Source organism: Hypanus sabinus, unplaced genomic scaffold (assembly GCF_030144855.1).
Source record: "Hypanus sabinus isolate sHypSab1 unplaced genomic scaffold, sHypSab1.hap1 scaffold_387, whole genome shotgun sequence".
NCBI lineage: Eukaryota > Metazoa > Chordata > Chondrichthyes > Myliobatiformes > Dasyatidae > Hypanus > Hypanus sabinus.
Window position 1 is genome coordinate 154279 of NW_026781277.1, and position 21507 is coordinate 175785.

The 21507-nt window shown below is 45.4% G+C and overlaps 1 protein-coding gene across 1 annotated transcript in view; it reads right to left on the minus strand.

The window, feature by feature from the left end:
* LOC132388722 (NACHT, LRR and PYD domains-containing protein 3-like) overlaps positions 1 to 6896 on the minus strand; it is a 44661-nt gene extending 37765 nt beyond the window's left edge. The window contains exons 1-2 of the mRNA XM_059961110.1: positions 6278 to 6896; positions 3387 to 3446 (exon numbers count right to left, since the gene is read on the minus strand). The gene's annotated coding sequence lies outside the window, so the exon portion shown is untranslated. The remainder of the gene's footprint in view (positions 1 to 3386; positions 3447 to 6277) is intronic.
* Positions 6897 to 21507: the final 14611 nt, after the last annotated feature.

The window sequence follows — 21507 nt, forward strand, 5'->3', positions numbered from 1 at the left end:
ACGTCACATCTGCCGAAGCCAAACACTGCAGGTTCCATATCCCCGGAGTCACCATACCTGGATTATAACCCAAGCACCAAAACACTCAAGACTCTTTGCTTCCGCTAATATGCTCCAGCGTCTCGGTCATACCCAGTTCAAAAACTAACACTCCCAACCAACCCACAAAACACTGAGAACATGATTGTCTTCTGAATGGGCCGGAGATCGTGCTGGAAATCCCGGCTGTGGGTCACCAGAGGGCAGGAATATGTCTCACATTGTCTCCTGAAGCTAAGTTGAACACGTTATCGTTATCTTATTGAATGAGACATTGCCCAGCATAATTAATGATCACATTTCCAGCAAGGTAACAAGAATAAGATGTTTCTTTTATAATTATGATATTGAAAATTATGTGCTGGAAACTGTATATGGGATAGGATCTGTGGAAAGATAAATAGTGGACGACCCAATATCAGAATCGTGTCAGAGAAAGATCCTGCCCAATTACTAAATGTTCTGACCATGAAATATAGGAGCATAAATAGGCCATTTGTCCCATCGAGTCTATTCTTCCATTTCATAGCTGTTCCATTGTCCCTCTCAGCCACAATCTCCTGCTCTCATCCCATATCACTTTTATCTTCCACGGTAAAAACTGATCCAAGGTACTTTTTCAGTTCATTCTCTGTTTTCTTGTCCCACATTATTATTCTCTCAAATTGCAGGGTAAATTCTATCACATTATAATCACTGGCCCTGGATGTTTTTTTTTATCTAAAGCTCTCTAATAACTTCCAGTTCATTGTTCAACACCCAATACAGAATAGTTGATCCCCGCATGGGATCAACCACAAGCTGCTCTCAAATTCTGCCTCTTGGGATCCAGCACCAACCTGATTTTACCATGCTAAAATATCCATGACGATCGTAACACTGCCCTTTTGACAAACATTTTCTATCCCACATTGTAATTTTTAGACCATGTCATTACTACTGAGTGGGGGTCTGTATATAATCCCCATCAAGGTCTTTGCACCCTTGCAGTTTCCTAGCTCTACCCACAGTGATTCAAAACGCTACTACCCTATGTCACATTTTTCTGATGATTTGATTTCATTTTTCACCAAGAGTCACGCCACCCTTTCTACCGACCTGTCTGTCCTTTCGATACAGTGTGTATCCTTGGTTGTTAAACTCCCAAGTAAAATATTTTTTCAGCCACGATTCAGTGACGCCCACAATGCCATACATGCCGATCTGTAAATTTGCTGCGTTCGTCTATTATTTCATACACTGTACGGATTCAACTATAACACAATCAGTCTTGTACTCTCCCATTTCTATTTTGTTTGCTTTTATGTTGCAGCTCATCCCATTAACTACAATTTTGCCCTATCAGCAGCCTCCCCATTCTGGCAGTTCCACTGCACACTGCCTCTGTTTGTAAACCAACTACCCCATTACCACAAAAAACTACAGCACAGAGCAGTCATTTCAGCCCTTCATGTTGGCCGACCCATATAATCCTTTAAAAAAGTACTAAACCCACACTACCCCATAAACCTCCATTTTTCTTTCATGCTTGTGCCTGTCCAAGAGGCTCTTAAATACCCCTAATGTTTTAGCCTCCACCAACATCCCTGGCAAGTCATTCCAGGCACTCACAACCCTCTGTGTAAAAAACTTACCCCTGATGTCTCCCCTAAACTTCCCTCCCTTAATTTTGTACATATGCCCTCCGGTGTTTGCTATTGTTGCCCTGGTAACCAGGTACTGACTATCCACCCTATCTATGCTTCTCATGATCTTGTGGACCTCTCTCATCCCCTCTCATTCTTCTATGCTCCAAAGAGAAAAGTCCCAGCTCTGCTAACCTTGCTTCTTATGACTTGTTCTCCAATCCAGGCATCATCCTGGTAAATCTCCTCTGCACCCTGTCCATAGCTTCCACATCCTTCCTATAAAGAGGTAACCAGAATTGTACGCAATACTGTAAGTGCGGTCTCACCAGAGATTTGTAGAGTTGCAACATGATCTCTCTACTCTTGAATTCAATCCCCCATTAATGTGGCCGATCTAGGTCTGCCTGTGATCTCAGCGCCTTAATCCAGCCTCTCACCTGTAACATCTCACTCACTTGTCCTTCAAAGACCATTACAGTGCAGAGATACAGAATTAATTGTAATAATCTGCTTCTGCTGAATATTGAGGAGGCCATTCCAATGAGACACTAGAACCAGAGAGAGAGGCAGACCCAGAGACAGAGAGAGACAAACAGAGACAGAGACAGAGACAGAGAGAGATAGCGACAGAGACAGAGAGAGAGAGAACATCTCAATTGCCTTCAACTGGCAGTGCTTGCTTTCAGTTCAATCTGATATATTTTGTTTTAATGTCCCCCTCCCTTTCTCTCTCTCTCTCTCTCTCTCTCTCTCTGCCCATCGCTCTGCCTGTTCTCTATCTCACTCTGGTGCTCCACTCCCCCTTTCTTTCTCCTGAGACCTCCCGTCCCATGATCCTTTCCCTTCTCCAGCTCTGTATCCCTTTTGCCAATCACCTTTCCGGCTCTCAGCTTCACCCAACTCCCATCGGTCTTCTCCTATCATTTTGCATTTTCCCCTCCCCCCACTACTTTCAAATCTCTTACTATCTTTCCTTTCAGTTAGTCCTGAGGAAGGGTCTCAGCCCGAAACGTCAACAGTGCTTCTCCCTATAGATGCTTCCTAGCCAGCTGTGTTCCACCACCATTTTGTGTGCGTCTCTCTGTCAAACCTTCTTTTGATGTCCCACCGACCCACACACTTCTGACAGAAGGGAATCAACACTGCAGGCATTGATCCACAACAGCTCTCAACAACCGACTGGATAATGGAACCATCACATCTTTACACCCATCCCCGCTCCCACCCACCCCTGCTATAAACTGCAGTGTGAGTAGTTCTCATAAATTCACCATCTTCCAGCAGCTACTTACCGAAATGTCGTACCGGGTGGACAGATAGTGTCGATCCCGCCTGCGATGGAATAAGCAAAGCGAATCCTCAGTTCCCTCGGTCAGGGATCAGTAAATCTCCGAGTGTGGACGGTTCGGCTTCCCGCTCTTGCAAGCAGTAGCCCGGGGACAGTTCCGAGATTCGGGAAGCTCGCACCTCCCGACCCTTTGCTGATGATTCGGAGCTGGGTTGAAAGTGCGGCGTTTCCGATAACACCTCCAACTACACCGGTTTCCCGCGGGACATGCACAGTAAGTCGATGCATTCAATTAGCTGAAGGGAATTGTTAATTCTTTCAAAAGCAATTCGCTACAGTTCAATTGTTGAACAACTGAATAAGTTCTCAGCCTCATTTAAGCGGGTAACTGCCTTTGTGATGTTCGTATTTCAGTAAAAAGAGCTCCTTACCCTGTACCGCGGCTCCAGGTTCTGTTACCACCCTGTCCCAGTGAGGCTGTGTTACGGGTTCTGTAAGTAATGAACACACCCTGGTTAATGTTCAGTCAGCTCCTGGTGATAATCATTAACTAAACCCACAGCCTTATCAGCGGTTCTCTCCTTGTCTTGTTCCTTAGCACAGTGTACGTTCTGTCTCCAACAAACATCACCATGGAGATGAAATGTGATCTCAGTGATTTTGAGAGTGGAATGTTTGTCGGTGCCAGAGGGTGCAGTTTGAATATCGCAGGAACTGCTGAACTCCTGGGATTGTCCCGTTCAACAGTCTCAGTTTTGTGGAGAATGGCGCGGAAGAAGATCAGTGAGCGGCAGTTCTGAGAGGGAAAACGCCTTGTTAATGAGAGAGATCAAATGGGAAAAGCGAAATTGGTTCAATCTGCCGGGAAAATGACAGTAACTCAAATAACCACGCTGCAAATGCATTGTGCAGAGAGGCGTCATTGGACGTGTAACATGTCGAACATTGAAATGGACGGGCTACAGATGTAGAAAACCACGGACATACAATCAGTGGCCGCAGTATTGGGTACGGGATGTGCACAGTACAGTGCCTAATGATATGTGTTTTTGTCAGCCAGAAGTTGCTGATGGGAGATTTAATTACATCAGCATCCCGCATTGACTGTGACCAACGCAGATCTGACTGTGATCTCGGCTCATCAATCCTGCCTCTCACCTGTAACATCTCACTCATTTGTGTATCAAGGGCCACCACGCTGCAGGATTACAATATTAATTGAATGTTGAGGACAGTCATTCCCATGACACACTGGACCCACAGAGAGAGAGAAAATATCTCAACTGTCTTCAGCTGGCGGTGCCTGGTTTCAGATCCTCACACAAGAGGAACTATTTTGTCCATGTCTCTGTCAAACTCCGCGGCATACTTTATGTCTCATCGAATTTCCCACTCATTTTACCAAATTACCGTGAATACAATCAAGGACATTGTTATTTTAAAAAATCTGTGATGTATACAAGTAGGTCTCCCCTGTTTTATGTAACACCACAAGTCAAGATGACAACAGATTCCTCATAGAAAAACTCACGGGGGCAGATATCTGTCTGGTAAACCTTCCTTTCATTTCCCACCTACCCAGTCACATCTGAGAGAAGGGAAACAACACTGCAGGCGGTGATCCACAACAGGTCTCACAAACCCACTATATAATGGAACCATCAACTCCTTACACCGCCTTCCCCCACGACCACCTCCCACCCCGGATGTAATCTCCAATGTGGGTGGTTCCATACTTTTGACCACCAACCGAAATGCCGTCTAGGATGGACAGATAGTGTCGATCCCGCCAGTGAAGGAATAAACCAAGCAAATCCGCAGTTCCCTCAGTCAGGGATCAGTAAATCCCCGAGTTTGCGCGGATTGGCCTCCTGCTGCTGGGGACAGTTCTGAGATGCGGGAAACTCGCATGTCCCGAGCCTTTGCTGATGATTCGGAGCTGGGTTGAAAGTGCGGCGTTTCCGATAACACCTCCAACTGCCCCGGTTTCCCGCGGGACATGCACAGGACGTCGATGCATTCAACTAGATGAAGGGAATTGTTAATTCACTTAAAAGCGATTCGCTACAGTTCTAACGTCGATCAACACAATACTTTATCAATCTCATTTGATTGTTCATTTAAGTGTCTGACTGCCTTTGTGATGTTTATATTTCAATATATAGAGCTTCTGACTGTGTACCGCGGCTCCAGGTTCTGTTACCACCCTGTCCCAGTGAGGCTGTGTTACGGGTTCAGTAAGTAATGAACACACCCTGGTTAATGTTCAGTCAGCTCCTGGTGATAAACATTAACTAGACCCACAGCGTTACCAGCGGATCTCTCTCTCTATCCTGTTCCTTAGCACAGGGTACGTTCTGTCTCCAACAAACATCACCATGGAGATGAAATGTGATCTCAGTGATTTTGAGAGTGGAATGTTTGTTGGTGCCAGACGGTGCAGTTTTATAGACAATAGACAGTAGGTGCAGGAGTAGGCCATTGGACCCTTCGAGCCAGCACCGCCATTCACCGTGATCATGGCTGATCATCCACAATCAGTACCCCATTCCTGCCTTCTCCCCATCTCCCTTGACTCCGCTATCTTTAAAAGCTCTATCTAACTCTTTCTTGAAAGCATCCGGAGAATTGGCCTCCACTGTTTTCTGAAGCAGAGCATTCCATAGATTCACAACTCTCTGGGTGAAAAAGTTTATCCTCAACTGTGTTCTAAATGGCCTACCTCTTATTCTTAAACTCTGGCCTCTGGTTCCGGACTCCCTCAACATCAGGAACATGCTTCCTGCCTCCAGTGTGTCCAATCCCTTAATAATCTTATGTTTCAATCAGATCACCTCTCATCCTTCTAAATTCCAGTGTTCCAGTGAAAACACTGTCATTCAAGTGTGAAGAAAGTTTAACTCTTTGTGGTAAAATCCATTAGCTGGGGTCTCGAAGGTTGACTGTTCTTTTCTCCATAGACACTGCCTGGCCTGTAGAGTTCCTCCAACATCTTGTGTGTGTTTCACAAATTTCCAGCACCTGCTGATTTCTCTTGTTTGAGAGAGATCGGTGACGGGTCACTGTCCCGTGGGATATTTCACATCCCACTACGGGGGTGAAAGATGCTTTCTGCTCACACTCAGTAGAAGTCACCCCGGGAGAGTATTTCTGCTTGACGGCAAAGACGTTGTTTCTCTTAATCCATTTGGACAGTAACTTGACTTGTTAACATGAACATGTCAGGACTCCCTTCTCCCACTAAATTCACTCCCGATCCCGACCAAAGCCGAGTCTCGCTGTAAACGCTGAATAGTTGTGCAGAATCATAGACAACACTTACCTCTGATGTTTAACCAGACAGCGTTCAGTGTGGTCCCAGCAAATCACATTCTGACATCCCGGGTGATCGACAATGGTCCTGCACTGTGTGTCCTCACCCTGTACGAAGAGTTGAGTCTGAGCTGCTGCTCCCGAGGCCACTCGGCTGTGATGTGTCCGTCGCTCATTACAGATGGACAGGACCGGGTGAGCCGGGGTAGAGCGGGACTGCCGCAGTCTGGGTCACACTAACTCTCACCGGCTCAGGACGGGTCTGAGAGCGGGAGGAGGCGGGAGTGGGGTCAATGTAGCAACCCTAAAGAGGAAAACAAACAACCTTTCTGTCCAGATTTCCGTGTGGATCTCTCCTTTTTTCTTTCTTTGCAACCAAGTAGGCTTCATAACCATCTTATTACAGGAACAGCTCTGTACTGAATCCTTTAATTTATGAAGGCCAATGTGCCAAAGATTTCTTTTCTACCTTATCTAGGTGAGCTGCCACTTTCAATGAATTGTGGACCCGTATTCCCGGATGCCTTTGTCCTACCGCACCCCTTAGTACCGAACCCTTCATTGTGTAAGACCCATCGTGGTTGATCCTACTGAAGTGTAACAGCTCACAAGCCTGGATTAAACTCCATCTGTCATTATCAGGCATTTTTACACCTGATGCAGATCCTGCTGCAAGTCTTCCTCGCTGTCAAATACACCCCGAACCTTGGTGTCATCCGCCAATTTGCTGACCCGGATAATCTAATTATCATCGAGATCATTGAGAAAGTTGACAAACAACAACGGATATCAGCAACGATCCCTCTGGAAATCCACAAGTCACGGGTCTCCAGTCAGAGAGGCAACCATCTGCTACCACTATCTGCCTTCCTCCTCTATGCTAATGTCTACTCCCATTTACTAACCCAACTTAAATGCTAAGAGAATGAAATTTATAGGTCAACACCCTACGCGGGACCTTGTCAAATGCCTTGCTAAAGTCCATGTAGACAATATCTAGAGCCTTGCCTTCATCAACTTTCCTGGTAACATTCCTTGTAACCTCTTTGAAAAACTCAATCGATTGTCTAGAACACACAAAGTCATGTTGGATGTCCCTAATCAGTCCTGTTTATTTAAATACTCCTATATCCAATGTCTTCACATGACTGATTTCAAGTGCATTGGCCTATAATTTCCTGGTTTAATTTTGGATCCTTTTTTAAACAGTTGATCTAAATTAGCTATCCTCCAATCCTCTGGTAGCTCTCCTGTCTTTGAGCATAATTTTAACACAATGGTTACATTCTTGCATCCGCTTACATCGGGGTCCAAGGACTGAACTTCTCAGTCACTGGGGATTTATACACTCGAAGTTGCCCAACTTGCCCAAAACACTTACTCATCCGCAATTTGTATAACATCCGTGGCTTCACTTATATAGATCATTTTCACGAGTGAACACAGAAGCAAAAATCCACTTAAGAACTCCTCTATCTGTTTTGGCTCCATGCGTACATTGCCATTCTGATAATCCAGACAATCAATTGTGTCCCCTGAAATCCTTTTGCATTTAAAACATATAATCCCTCACCTTGTCTGTTAGGACAAACTTATGCCACCCTATAGACTTCCTGGTTTCTTTCCTCAATCTTATCTTGCATTTTCTCGACTCCATAAGTACCTCAATTTTTTCCTACCTGCCTACACCAGTTATGCATCTATTTTTTTTCTAAACACAAAATACACTGCTGATGCTGTGGTCAAATCAAGACATACAAACAAGCTGGATGAACTCAGCAGGTCGGGCATGATCCATTGAAAGGAGAAGTCAACATTTTGGGTCAGGACTAAAGAGGGAGGGGGCAGGGGCCCTATAAAGAAGGTGGGGGGATGGTGGGAAACCAATCAGAGGAAAGAACAAAGGGTGGGGAGGGGAAGCAGGGAGGGGATAGGCAGGAGAGGTGAAGAAGGAATCTAAGGGGAAAGCACTATAGGTAGTAGAAGAAGGCAGAGTCATGAGAGGAGATAGGCAGCTAGAAGAGGACACAGAGTGAAGGTGGGATGGAGGAAGGGAGAGAGAGGGAATTACTGGAAGTTGGAGATTTCGATGTTCAAGAATACGATTTTTCCTCTGATTGGTTTTCCACCCTCTCCCCCCACCTTCTTTATAGGGCCGCTGCCCCCTCCTTCTTTCGTCCTGATGAAGGGTCTCAACCCGAAATGTTGACTGCTCCTTTCAACAGATGATGCCCAACCTGCTGAGTTCATCCAACTTGTTTGTACGTTTTTTTTCTATAGCAGGGCCTCAATACCACGGAGCAGAGCTGTCGTTCTCCATACTTCCTTTGAATATGATGGCATTGTGATCACCAGATGCAAACAGTTTCCCTACACATACTTCTGTTATGTCTGTCCTGTCTCAGTCCCCAATGGGAGATCAATTATCACACTTGAGTCTTTGGGACTTCGATGTACTGATTAATGAAACTTTCCTGAAGACATTTGTCAATTACATGAGTATGTCTACAGTATGAGGAAACACAAAAAGTTAGTATGCAAGTGCAGGAAGTGGTCAAGAAGGTCAATGGAATGCTGGCTTTTATTGCTAGGGGGATGGAGTATAAGAACAGGGAGGTCTTACTGCAGTTGTACCGGGTATTGGTGAGACCACACCTGGAGTACTGCGTGCAGTTCTGGTGTCCATATTTAAGAAAGGACTTACTGGCTCTCGAGGCAGTGCAGAGAAGGTTCACTAGGTTAATTCCGGGGATGGGTGGGTTGATGTATGATGAGATGTTGAGTAGATTGGGACTCTACTCATTGGAGTTCCGAAGAATGAGAGACAATCTTATTGAAACATATAAGATTGTGAAGGGGCTTGATCGGGTGGATGTGGGGAGTATGTTTCCAATGATGGGTGAAACTAGGACTAGGAGGCCTAATCTTAAAATAAGGGGATGCCATTCCAGGACTGAGGTGAGGAGAAATTTCTTCACTCAGAGGGTAGTGAGGCTGTCTAATTTACTGCCCCAGAGAGCTGTGGAAGCTACTACACTCAATAAATTCAAAACGGAGATAGACATTTTCCTGGATAAAAATGGCATTAGGGGATACAGTGAGCGAGCAGGTAAGTGGACATGAGGCTAGGTTTAGATCAGCCATGTGATCTCCTGGACCAGTTTTCGATAGGCTGGATGAGTCGGAGAGGAATTTTCCAGATTTTTTCTCCTCAATTGGCAAATCGTTTTTTTTCCCGGGTGATCACATGGGTTTGGGCGGGATGAACAATAAAATAAAATGGGCGGCATGGTGCCCTGTTGGTTGGCACTGTTGCCTTGTGGGATTCGGTGAAAAATAAGAGTTAAGATTGGATCAGCCATGATCTTGTTGAATGGCGGAGCAGGCTTGAGGGGCCGATTGGCCTACTCCTGCTCCTATCTCTTATGTTCTTATGTTCTTATGAGAGTTCCAGTCCGTATGTGGACTGTTAAAATCAAATTATAACAAATTATGTTTTTTGCAATATTCTCTGACATCTACTAATTTGTTCTTCTAAATCCCACAGACTCTTGAGCAGTCTATAAAATAGACCCATTAACATGTTGAAACAAATTTTATTTCTCCGATCTACCCATAAAGACTCACTAGATGAGTTCTCCCATCTGCCCTTACTGCACACTGCCGTGACATTTTCCCTGAGTGAAACCAGCCCGACCCCTTTAATCCCAAACGCTGTCAACTCTGAAACAACAGAATCCCAGAATATTGAGCTGCCAGTTCTCTGCAAGCCAGTTTCAATACTGATGACAATATCATAATGCCATGTGTTGATCCATGCCCAAGCTCATCTGTCTTTTCTTCAATACAATACATTGTGGGAATTTTTTTTTGTGTTTCAATCGATTTCAGGAGAGTGAGGAAGTGGTGGGTGCTGTCGTCACACAGATTTACAAGGGATTTCAGCCACCCCAGAGAAACAGGAGTTGTATTCTGTGAATGCTTCAGAGTTGGGGTCATTTTTGCCGCAGTTGGAAGTTTCCACATGCCTTAAAAGGCTAACAATTATACCAGTGCCCAGGAAGAGCAGTGTGAGTTGCATTAATGACTATCATCCATAGCAATAACAGTTACTGTGATGAAATGATTGAGGGGTTTGCGATGGCTAGAATTAGCTCTTCTCTCAGCAAGGACCTGGGCCCACTGTAATTTCCCTGTATCCACAATAGGTCACAATGCAATCTCATCGGCTCCTCACGCGGCTTTGGATTACCTTGACAATACGAATACTTACATCATATTGCTGTTTCTCAACCAGAGCTCAGTGTGTAAAGCAATTATTCCTACAGTTCTGATCAAAAGGCTCGAACCGCTGGGCCTTTCTACCTCCCTCTGCAACTGGATCCTCAATTTCCTCAACAGAAAACCACAATCTGTGCGGTTTGGATATAACGCCTGCACATCACCATCAATACTGGGGCAACTCAAGGACATGTGCTCTGCCCACTGCCCTACTCTCTCTGCACCCATGGCTGTGCAGCTTGGCACAGCTCAAATGCCAGTGAAAAAATTTGCTATTGTTGGCAGATTTTCAGATGGCGAGGAGAAGGCAAACAGGAGCGAGATACATCACCGGGATGAGTGGTGTACATCACCTGGAGGAGTGTTGTATATCACCTGGAGGAGTGGTGTATATCACCTGGAGGAGTGGTGTATATCACCTGGATGAGTGGTGTATATCACCTGGAGGAGTGGTGTATATCACCTGGAGGAGTGGTGTATATCACCTGGAGGAGTGGTGTATATCACCGGGATGAGTGGTGTATATCACCTGGAGGAGTGGTGTATATCACCTGGAGGAGTGGGGTATATCACCGGGATGAGTGGTGTATATCACCTGGAGGAGTGGTGTATATCACCTGGAGGAGTGGTGTATATCACCTGGATGAGTGGTGTATATCACCTGGAGGAGTGGTGTATATCACCTGGAGGAGTGGTGTATATCACCTGGATGAGTGGTGTATATCACCTGGAGGAGTGGGGTATATCACCGGGATGAGTGGTGTATATCACCTGGAGGAGTGGTGTATATCACCTGGAGGAGTGGTGTATATCACCTGGAGGAGTGGTGTATATCACCTGGAGGAGTGGGGTATATCACCTGGAGGAGTGGGGTATATCACCGGGATGAGTGGTGTATATCACCTGGAGGAGTGGTGTATATCACCTGGAGGAATGGTGTATATCACCTGGAGGAGTGGTGTTGCAGCAACAAACTTGCACTCAACATCGGTCAGATCAATGTTCTAATTGTGGACTTCTGAGTGGGTAAGACAAGGGCACAGACACACACCAATCGTCATTGATCGGTCAGCAGTGGAAAGAGTGAGCAACTTCATGTCCCTGTGTGTCAGCATCTCTGAGGATCTCCAGGGCCCAGCATACCGATGCAGTTACAAAGAATGCACAGCAGCCGTTATATTTCATTCGGAGTTTGACGAGATTTGAGATGTGACCAAAGACTCACAGATTTCTACAGTTGTACCGTAAAAACTGTTTTAACTGGCTGCACATTGCTTGATATGGCGGGATGGGGGAAGTGTTGAAGCTACTGCACAGGATTGAAATACTCTCAGCAATGTTGTCAATTCAGTCAGCTCCATCATGGGCAGCAGCCTCCGTAGCATCCAGGACATCGTCTTGGAGCGATGCCTCAAAACGGCGGCATCAGTCATTAGGGATCTGCTTCACCAAGGAGATGCCCTCTTCTCGTTGGTATCACCAGGAAGGTGGTACAGGAGATTGAGGGCACACACTCAACTAGTCAGGAACCGCTTCCTTCCCTCTGCCATCTGATTTCTGAATTGACATGGAACCCATGAACCTACTTCACTGAATTCATTGTTGCAATACATACTGAACTTTCAGTAACAGATACTTATTGTAATACAGTTTTTTTCTCTACTATAATATATAGCATTGTACTGCTGCCACAAAGCCAACAACGTTCACGATGTATGCCTGTGATATGACACATCCTCCTGATGACTCTACGGGGATTAATCCTGATTGGGCCTATCAGGCTGAAGATCCGCTTCCCGTGTACTTCTCTGTTTCCCAATAACAAACTGTGCAGACAGACGGACAAAGATCACATCCTCATCCCTGGGACTCAATCACAGCCGTCGTGGGGCAGTAATGCCGCTGCTCCACTTGTCAGTGATGGGAAACCATCTTTCTCATTTCACTTTCCGGAGAGCCAGACTCTGAGCATTGCCGATTTGGGGCTGTGTTCACAGGGATACCCGAGGCTTTTTGAGGCAGACTCACTCCACTGCCCTGAGAGGACACTTGCAGTGTGGACGGTCCTGCAGCAGCCCCGGGGTCATCAGCTCCTGGACTCAGACTCTGGTCATTGGGCAACAGCAGAGCTCTGCAAAGTCTCCCCCATAACTTTCATGGTTAGTTTCTCCCCAGAGCAGTCAAAGTATGCTGTGCAAGAGTGTTGTTGGTCAGTTATCAAACTGGAACAATGTGACACTTACTGCTCTGGGAGAGAGAACAGTTAATTCACTGAATTAAAACTATATAGTTCAGTACAATGTAGCAAGACATTTGGCAGAGTCCCACCTGGGAGATTAGTCAAGAAGGTTTGGCATTCAGAATGAGGTGGTAAATTGATTTGGACATTGGTTTTGCGGCAGAAGCCAGTAAGTGGTGGAAGATGGTTTGACTCTCTGACTGGAGACCAGTGACTCGTGGGGTGCAGTGGGGGTCGGTGCTAGGTTCATTGTTGCTTATCATCTCGCTCAACGTTCTGGATGATTTAATTACTGCAATCGTTGCTTTTTGTTCAACAGTAGGTTATTTGCCGTGGTCCGCACTTCTTAACTTAGTTTACAGTAACTCTGTAGTCGGAGCTTTTCTTGTGCACAGACCAGGCAGAAATTGGCCACTCAGCCCATCGAGCCTGCTGCCCCACACAGTGAAATAATGGTGGTCGCTTTGCAATGCCGCCTGTCGCTTTCTGTAACTGGTCACCACCCCACCCACAATGTTTGTTATGTATCGAGACCTTGAACAGAATCAACGTCTTTTCTTTTAAAGGACGTTTATCCCCGATCCCACTCAACCCTATACCATTCTCACCATCTCCTTTGATGTTCTGAATGATCAAGAGACAATCAACTTTTGCCTTAAACACCCACAGATTGTCCTCCACTACAGTCTGTGACAGATTCACTACTCTCTGGCTAAAACAAATCCTTCTTCAATCTTTTCTAAACGGTCGCCCCTCAATTTTAAGGCTGCAACCCCTAGATTTGGATACCTTCACCACAGGAGCATCCTCTCCACATTCACCCCAGCCAGTCCTTTTAACAGTCAGTAGGTGTCAATGAGATTCCCCAGCATTTTTCTAAATTCCAGTGAGTACAGACCCAAAGCTGCATCATGCTCCTTGTATGTGAACCCCTTCATTGCTGGAATCATCCTCATGAGCCTCCTGCGGTCATTCAACAACAACAACACATGCTTCCTGAGATATTGGGCCCAAAACTGTTAATGACACTTGAAATATGTCCTGATTAATGTCTCATAAAGACTCAGAATTTTCTCCTTGCTTTTATATTCTATTCCCCTTGCAATAAATGACAACATTGCACTTGCCTTCTTTATCACAGACTCAACCTATAGATTAACCTTCCAGGAGTCAGACCCGAGTACACCTGATTCCCTCTGCACTCTGATGTTTGAACATTCTCCCGTTTAGATGACAGTCTACATTGTTAGACAGGGATTGACAGGTGGCAGCTGGGCAGGAAAAAGAAGGCGAGATGGAGAGGGATGAAGGCATGAGAGAGCGGGGAAGGGTGTGGGGAAAGAGGAAGGGTAGTTGAGCATGGGATGAGTAGAGCACGGGAGGGGGAAGGAGGGTGGGAGGAAAAGTGGATGGGGGGTGGGAGAAGAGCGCAGCAGGTAGGGGGCAAGTGGGAGGACAGCGCGGTAAGGAAAGCGAGTGTTTTGAAATGAGCGACTGACACTATATAACCGAATAACTTCGGGTGTAGCGGCTCAGACTGACATCTCTATGTATGGTGAGCACACCGTTCACCCGGCACCTCACTGAACTCCGTCCGGTTTCAACATCACAGTAAGTGATGTCTCCGATTCTTCAGAACCAGGGAGCGTTTACAATCGGGTTTGGCTTTTGTCGGGCTCGGGAGGGAAGTCAGTGGGAGAAGGGAACTCTGAAATCTTTAAATTAACAAATTAATTATTGACCAAATGGATTAAAAGAAACAATTACCTTCAACTACAAACATTCTCTAGTTGGTTTCTACTGAGACTCTGCAGAAAAACCTTTCTGCAGTGATATGTGAAATGTCCCCACAGGGCAGCGAAAGAGTCTCTCTCCCTCTTCGCCCTCCCTGACACACACTCACTCACATACGCAGGAAAAACTATTGAGAATACAGAACTACTGTAAGATATTGGCATTCGGAACATCGTCGTGGACTATGCCACAGATCGATTCATTTAATTAAATGGCAAATATATATATATATAAACCACAGATATTGGGTGTTTGAAGTAAAATAAACTACTGGAAACTCTCAAAGTCTAATAGCAATTGTAATAAGTAGGCATTCAGATTGCAGACACTGGTGAACTTTCTTTTCTATATCGGTGTTTTTTTTCATGTTACAGAAATATTTAAATTCAGTGTTAAATTAGTTTTCTTCACAGTTGAAGGTGAGCGCAAAATTTTGAAGTAGTTTGTTCGTTTTCAGCAGAGAAGCCGCTCCCTGCTCCGAGGAATGCCTGCGTGTCAGAATTTGCCCTGCAGACAGGCAGCCGCTTGCACACAGAAAATTGCACTGTGAGTCTCACAGAGCAGCAACACCGGCCCCTCCCCCATAGTTACTAAATGACCCTCCTCTGATGGTCTGGTGTAAAGTTAGAAGGAAACAACTTGAAAATATACCCACAGGGAGACTGAACATTCTTAGTGAATTGAGGTGAATTCAGCTTCTGTTCTTTATTTCTGATCTTTACTTCCAGTTGACACGTTACCCGTGTTTTGGATCAGTGACCAAGAAGTTGCTTGCAAACAAGAGAACATTTGCAGATGCTAGAGCAACACACACAAAATGTTGGAGTAACTCAGCAGGCCAGACAGCATCTAGGAAGAGAGTGAACAGATGATGTTTTGGGCCGAAACCCTTCGGCAAGACTCCTTTCCCAGATGCTGCCTGCCCTGCTGAGCTGCTCCGGCATTTTGTGTGTATTGGAGGAAGTTATTCGCTCTATTTTGTCTCTTCTGGCGGTCGTGGTATTTGTGTTCTTGCATTATCCTGTCTGCATGGTTGAGATTCTCCACAATTCATGTCCAGGTTAAAAACAGTTCCTACATCAGGGGTTACGATTCCAAAGCAAGTGTGCAAAAAGATGTTTAGTCAACACGGCTTCTGTTTCCAAAACTTGTGACTTCAGATGAATGCATGTCGTTTTTCTCATGACTGTGTTTATTGTTGGTGTTTCGAGCTGATTTCCTCAACGTCCTTTAAAAGAAAAGACGTTGATTCTGTTCAAGGTCTCGATACATAACAAACATTGTGGGTGGGGTGGTGACCAGTTACAGAAAGCGACAGGCAGCATTGCAAAGCGACCACCATTATTTCACTGTGTGGGGCAGCAGGCTTGATGGGCTGAGTGGCCAATTTCTGCCTGGTCTGTGCACAAGAAAAGCTCCGACTACAGAGTTACTGTAAACTAAGTTAACAAGTGCGGACCACAGCAAATAACCTACTGTTGAACAAAAAACAACGATTGCAGTAATTAAATCATCCAGAACGTTGAGCGAGATGTTAAGCAACAATGAACCTAGCACCGACCCCCACTGCACCCCACGAGTCACTGGTCTCCAGTCAGAGAGTCAAACCATCTTCCACCACTTACTGGCTTCTGCCGCAAAACCAATGTCCAAATCAATTTACCACCTCATTCTGAATGCCAAACCTTCTTGACTAATCTCCCAGGTGGGACTCTGCCAAATGTCTTGCTACATTGTACTGAACTATATATTTTTAATTCAGTGAATTAACTGTTCTCCCTCCACGTTGTTCTCTCTTCACGTTGTTCCAGTTTGATAACTGACCAACAACATTCTTGCGCTGCATACTTTGACTGCTCTGGGGAGAAACTAACCATGTAAGTTATGGTGGAGACTTTGCGGAGCTACGCTGTTGCCCAAGGCCCAGTGTCTGAGTCCAGGAGCTGATGACCCCGGGGCTGCTGCAGGACCGTCCACACTGCAAGTGTCCTCTCAGGGCAGTGGAGTGAGTCTGCCTCAAAAAGCCTCGGGTATCCTTGTGAACACAGCCCCAAATCGGCAATGCTCAGAGTCTGGCTCTCTGGAAAGTGAAATGAGAAAGATGGTTTCCCATCACTGACAAGTGGAGCAGCGGCATTACTGCCCCACGACGGCTGTGATTGAGTCCCAGGGATGAGGATGTGATCTTTGTCCGTCTGTCTGCACAGTTTGTTATTGGGAAACAGAGAAGTACACGGGAAGTGGATCTTCAGCCTGATAGGCCCAATCGGGATTAATCCCCGTAGAGTCATCAGGAGGATGTGTCATATCACAGGCATACATCGTGAACGTTGTTGGCTTTGTGGCAGCAATACAATGCAATATATAATAGTAGAGAAAAAACTATTACAATAAGTATCTGTTACTGAAAGTTAAATAAGTATTGCAACAATGAATTCAGTGAAGTAGGTTCGTGGGTTCCATGTCAATTCAGAAATCAGATGGCAGAGGGAAGGAAGCGGTTGCTGACTAGTTGAGTGTGTGTCCTCAATCTCCTGTACCACCTTCCTGGTGATACCAATGAGAAGGGGGCATCTCCTTGGTGAAGCAGATCCCTAATGACTGATGCCGCCGTTTTGAGGCATCGCTCCAAGACGATGTCCTGGATGCTACGGAGGCTACTGCCCATGATGGAGCTGACTGAATTGACAACATTGCTGAGAGTATTTCTATCCTGTGCAGTAGCTTCACCACTTCCCCCATCCCACCATATCAAGCGATGTGCAGCCAGTTAGAATAGTTTTTACGGTACAACTGTAGCAATCTGTGAGTCTTTGGTCACATCTCAAATCTCGTCAAACTTCTAATGAAATATAATGGCTGCCGTGCATTCTTTGTAACTGCATCGGTATGCTGGGCCCTGGAGATCCTCAGAGATGCTGACACACAGGGACATGAAGTTGCTCACTCTTTCTACTGCTGACTGATCAATGACGATTGGTGTGTCCCTGTGCCCTCGTCTTACCCACTCAGAAGTCCACAATTAGAACATTGATCTGACCGATGTTGAGTGTAAGTTTGTTGCTGCAACACCACTCATCCAGGTGATGTATCTCGCTCCTGTTTGCCTTCTACTCACCATCTGTAAATCTGCCAACAATAGTGGTGTCATTAGCAAATTTGTCACAGGCGTTTGAGCTGTGCCAAGCTGCACAGTCATGGGTGCAGAGAGAGTAGGGCAGTGGGCAGAGCACATATCCTTGAAGTGAACCAGTATCGATGGCAATGTGCAGGCGTTATATCTAAACCGCACAGATTGTGGTTTTCTGTTGAGGAAATTGAGGATCCGGTTGCAGAGGGAGGTAGAAAGGCCAGCAGTTCGAGCCTTTCGATCAGAGCTGTAGGAATAATTGCATTACACACTGAGCTCTGGTTGAGAAACTGCAATCTGATGTAAGTATTCGTATTGTCAAGGTAATCCAAAGCCGCGTGAGGAGCCGATGAGATTGCATTGTGACCTATTGTGGATACAGGTAAATTACAGTGGGCCCAGGTCCTTGCTGAGAGAAGAGCTAATTCTAGCCATCGCAAACCCCTCAATCATTTCATCACAGTAACTGTTATTGCTATGGACGATAGTCATTAATGCAACTCACACTGCTCTTCCTGGGCACTGGTATAATTGTTAGCCTTCTAAGGGATGTTCAAACTTCCAACTGCAACAAAAATGACCCCATCTCCGAAGCAGTCACAGAATACAACTCCTGTTTTTCCGGGGTGGCTGAAATCCTTGTAAATCTGTGTGATAACAGCACCCACCACTTCCTCACTCTCTGTAAATTGATAGAAATACATAGAAAATTCCCACCATGTATTGTATTGAAGGAAAGGCAGATGAGCAGTCATGGATCAACAGATGGCATTATGATATTGTCACCATTATTGAGACTGGCTTGCAGAGAACTGGCAGCTCAATATTCTGGGGTTCTGTTCTTTTGGACACGATAGAGTGTGAGGGATTAAAGGGGTAGGTGATACTTGATCTCTCATTAGGGACTAAGACCGGACAAACGTAACAGAAGTCTGTGTGTGGAGACTGTCTGCATCTGGTGATCACAATGCCATCAGATTCAAAGGAATTATGGCGAACGATAGCTCTGCTCCGTGGTATTGAGGCCCTGGTATAGAAAAAAATTACGTACAAAAAGCTGGATGAACTCAGCAGGTCGGGCAGCATCGGTTGAAAGGAGCAGTCAACGTTTCAGGTTGAGACCCTTCGTCAGGACTGAAGAAGGAGGGGGCAGTGGCCCTATAAAGAAGGTGGGGGGAGGGTGTAAAACCAATCAGAGGAAAAATCGAACATCGAATTCTCCAACTTCTAGAAATTCCCCCCTCCCTCTCCCTTCCCCCATCCCACCTTCACTCTGTCTCCTCTTCTAGCTGCCTATCACCTCTCATGACTCTGCCTTCTTCTACTACTCATAGTGCTTTCCCCTTAGATTCCTTCTTCACCTCTCCTGCCTATTCCCTCCCTGCTTCTCCTCCCCCACCTTCTTTAAAGGGCCTCTGCCCCCCCCCTCCTTCTTTAGTCCTGACGAAGTTTCTTGACCCAAAACGTTGACTGCTCCTTTCAACAGATGCTGCTCGACCTGCTGAGTTCATTCAACTTTTTTGTACATCTCGATTTGACCACAGCATCTGCAGTATACTTTGTGTTTAGAAAAAAATTGATGCATAGCAGGTGTAGGCAGGTAGGAAAAAATTGAGGTACTTATGGAGTCAAGGAAATGCAAGATAACATTGAGTAAAGAAACCAGGAAGGCTATAGGGAGGCATAAGGTTGTCCTAACACACAAGGTGAGGGATTATACAGATGTTTTAAAAGCAAAAGGATTTCAGGAGACACAATTAATCGTCTGGATTATCAGAATGGCAATGTACACATGGAGGCAAAAAAGATAGAGGAGTTCTGAATTGGATCTTTGCTTCTGTGTTCACTCGGGAAAATAATCTATAGAAGTGAGGCAAAGGAGAAGTTATACAAATTACAGAGGAGTAAGTGTTTTGGGCAAATTGGGCAGCTTCGAGTGCATAAATCCCCAGTGACTGAGAAGTTCAGTCCTTGGACCCTGATGTAGGCGGATGCAGAAATTGCAGGGATTTAACCATTATGTTTAAATTATGCTCAAAGACAGGAAAGCTACCAGAGGATTGAAGGATAGCTCATTTCGTTCCACTGTATAAACAAAGGATCCAAAATTAAACCAGGAAATGATAGGTCGGTGCGGCTGACATCAGTCGTGGGAAGACACTGGAAGGACCGGATATAGGAGTATTTAAATAAACAGGACTGATTAGGGACATCCAATGTGACTTTGTGTATTCTAGACAATCTTTTTGAAGAAGTTACAAGGAATGTTACCAGGACAGTTTTGAAGGCAAGGCACTAGATATTTCCTACATGGACATTTGGCGAGGTCCTGCATAGGATGTTGACCAATAAATTTAATTCTCTTGGCATTCAAGGTGAGGAATTAAATGGGAGTAGACATTAGCATAGAGGAGGAAGGCAGATAGTGGTAGCAGATGGTTGCCTCTCTGACTGGAGACCCGTGACTTGTGGATTTCCACAGGGATCGGTGCTGATATCCGTTGTTTGTCAACTTTATCAATGATCTCGATGATAATTAGATTATCCGGATCAGCAAATTTGCAGATGACACCAGGGTTTGGGATGTATTTGACAGCGAGGAAGACATTCAGAGCTTGCAGCGGGATCTGCATCAGGTATAAAAATGGCTGATAATGGCAAACGGAGTTTAATGTAGGCCTGCCAGCTGTTACACTTTGGTATGACCCGTCAGGATGGGTCTTACACGGTGAACCAGATGGCACGATGCGGTAGGACAAAGGCGTCTGGGAATACGTGTCCATGATTCATTGAAAATTGCAGCCCACCTAGATAAGGTAGTAAAGAAATCTTTGGCACATTGGCCTTCATAAATTAAAGAATTCAGTATAGGAGATTGCGTGATTTGAGATGGTTATGAGGCCTATTTTTGGAGTATTGTGTGCAGTTTACGTCACCTACCCACAGGAAAGATGTACATAAGGTTGACAGATTACAACGAAAATTTACAAGAATGTTGCTGCGATTGGTGGACCTGAGTTACAATGGAAGATTAAATAGGTTACAACTTTGTTCCTTGGAATGCAGAAGATTTGGGGAAGATGTAATGGAGGTCTACAAAATCATGAGGTGTACAGATAGGGTCGATGGGGTACAGGGATGAGGATAGTGAGGGAATAGAGGGAATAGAGGTATAGAGGGAATCGGGTATAGAGGGAAGTGAGGCTCCCATTTTCAATCAGCAAACAACTCCCTCCTCCCCCCGTGTTCATTTCAATCAGTGCGTCATTCCCTCCGTTTTAACTTATGTGACAATTTTCAGTGAGTGCGTCACTCTCTCCCTTGGTAAAACCTCTGTCCATTTTGAATAAATGACATTTAAGAGAGATAAATTCAACAAGTATTTCTGGCGAGGAGTCTATCAACAACCCCTGCTTGTAAAACAAAACCCGCTGTTAACCGTGGGCGAGAGAGGTTCTTGTGACAATAGTTGTCTGGATGGAAATGCAAAAATCTCTTCCAGTTTTTTTTCCCAGTTAGTGGAAATATATAGTCGAACGTGTTGGTTTAATTTCAGCAGAAATGCTGCTCCCTGGACCTGAACAGGTGAGGGACGTTTGAGCTGAAACTCTATCCATGCCAGGCAGTCTTTCTTACACACAGGGCGGAGCTCAGACCCTCCCTGAACCCAGAGTGGATCACATTCTCAGCCTGGGACTGGCTGAGTTAAACAGAGAAACTCCGCCCCACTGGTTACGATGAAAGAAAAAGGAGAGATCCACACGGAAATCCGGACAGAAAGGTTAACGCAGCCTGT